This window comes from Nematolebias whitei, chromosome 2 (assembly GCF_014905685.2).
Source record: "Nematolebias whitei isolate Nwh7 chromosome 2, NemWhi1, whole genome shotgun sequence".
NCBI classification, from domain to species: Eukaryota; Metazoa; Chordata; class Actinopteri; order Cyprinodontiformes; family Rivulidae; genus Nematolebias; species Nematolebias whitei.
Window position 1 is genome coordinate 58,616,789 of NC_056499.1, and position 2,257 is coordinate 58,619,045.

The 2,257-nt window shown below is 44.7% G+C and overlaps 1 protein-coding gene across 1 annotated transcript in view; it reads left to right on the forward strand.

Moving 5' to 3' along the window:
- The window catches only part of LOC119427455 (coiled-coil domain-containing protein 69), a 168,043-nt gene that overhangs the window by 71,756 nt on the left and 94,030 nt on the right, over window positions 1–2,257 (forward strand). The window lies entirely within an intron of this gene.

The following is a 2,257-nucleotide window of genomic DNA, read 5'->3' on the forward strand; positions in this document are numbered from 1 at the left end:
GTTTTTATTGTTTTTATTGATCTTAATGTTTTAACAACTGTTTTATGTGTTTAAATGTTCTTGATTTTATATTTACAGCACTTTGTTGCAGCTGTGGTTGTTTTAAAGGGCTTTATAAATAAAGTATTATTATTGTTATGATATCTCCTCAGCACTGCTCATATGAGCAGTAGGAGGAAGGGGGAACAGTCCCTCCTCCCTCTCGTTGTCTCCTCTGCTCCGTTTAATGCCCCCGTTTAAGCTTAAATGAGATATTGGTATGTAAACACATATTTACCATACACACTTATTAAAAAAGTTTTATTTAAATATGTATCAGTCTTGACTGACTAACTGCTTTAAAATAAATCTGACTTCTTTGCTGAGCGCTTGAAGGAAAGGTGAGGGGGAAGAACCCCTCCGGTTCGTTGTCTCCTCTGCTCCGTTTCATGCCTTGAAGAAATTAATTCACGTCTATCTTGGGGTATTGTCCTGGAGAGTACCTCATTGGTCATTCATGTTAGACTTCTGGTCACATGATAACAGAGTGGGTGGAGTTATTGTAAGGAATTTGAAACCCTAAGCAAGTGTCTTTGTTCATATGGATACCTGAGGGCATTCACTCTGTGTCACAAACACCTACCCCCAAGAGGGGCAGGGTGCTGGGTGCTGGGTGCTGGGAGCTGTGAGCGCCCAGCTTTGTCAAATGAAAATGTTATTCAGTGGCAGGAAGTTACCTAGAGAGGGCAGGAAGTCTCTTAAAATAAAAATATAACTTGTAAAAATTACGAAAAAAAAACATAAATAAGACGCTCCTGCATTTAAACAAAGGGGTACAAAGTGAGGAAAAAGCAGTGGCTTGCACAACTGCAATTACGGCAGGTAATTTTACAGATATTGAACAATTTTATATTTTTTTGGTAGCTGAGTTATTCACAACACATGACATATAAAGTAAGATCACAGCAAATGTTGTGATAATAATACAAGACTTGACCAAACCAACTACAACTTTGTCATTTCTCAACACAAGATATTTTCATTTGCATCAATCAAGCTGCAGCAGAGGCGTTCCAGCGGGCAGAAGAGGAAGCGCTGCTCCCGGCTTAAGAGGAGAGGATGCCGGGCGGGGGTTATGGTGAGGCTACGAGCTAACGCTAAAGCCGGTAAACTCCCCATGCCGACTCTCTTTCTGTCGAATGTCCGCTCGTTGGACAACAAGGTGGATTTACTTCGTCTGAGAGCGGGCGCCTCAGAAGAGATGAAGAAGTGTGCAGTGCTTTGCCTCACGGAAACGTGGATTACAAGTGAAACGCCGGACTCAGTCTTCCAGCTGGATGACAGACTTTTATTTCGAGCGGACCGCTGCAGCGAGCTAACGGGGAAATCACGGGGGGGCGGAGTGTGCATTTACGTGAGTAAAAGTTGGTGCACGAACTGTACTGTTGTTAATAGCTCATGCTCGAAGGCTTTGGAGCAAATAACAGTGAAATGTCGGCCACATTATCTACCCCGAGAGTTCACAGTGACTTTTATCACAGTTGTTTACATTCCTCCGGACGCTAATGCTAATGAATCACTACAGGAGCTTCATGATATCATCAGCTCGCTGCAGAGCAAACACCCCGAGGCTCTTTACGTTGTAGCCGGAGACTTTAACCACGTGAATCTAAAGGACTGTCTCCCAAGCTTTAATCAGCATGTGACGATTCCAACACGTGGAGACCGCATGCTGGACCGTGTTTACACGAACGTAAAAGATGCATACAAAGCCGAACCCCGCCCCCACCTAGGACTGTCAGACCACATCTCAATCTTCCTGGCTCCTGCTTACATGCCCCCGCTGAGACGCTCCAGACCGGTACAAAAGAAAGTTAAATACTGGATCCAGGACAGTGGCCCCATACTGAGAGATTGTTTTGACCGAACAGACCTGGCAGGTTTTCAGAGAAGCTGCTGAAAATGGAGGTTCGCTTGATCTTGACCAATACACATCCTCAGTACTGGGTTACATTAGTACATGTACTGACACAGTCTCCACTATCAGAAATGTTAAAAGCTACCCAAACAGAAAACCTTGGCTGAATGCAGAGGTGCGTACCCTGCTGGAAGCCAGGAACACTGCCTTCAGGTCTGGAAACTCAGAGGAGCTGAGTAGGACAAGAAAAGAGCTGGTTGCTGGTATTAAGAGGGCCAAGGCCACATATGCAAAGAGGATCGAGGGTCAATTCATCTCACAAGACCCTCGGAGCATGTGGAGGGGCATTAAGTGCATAAC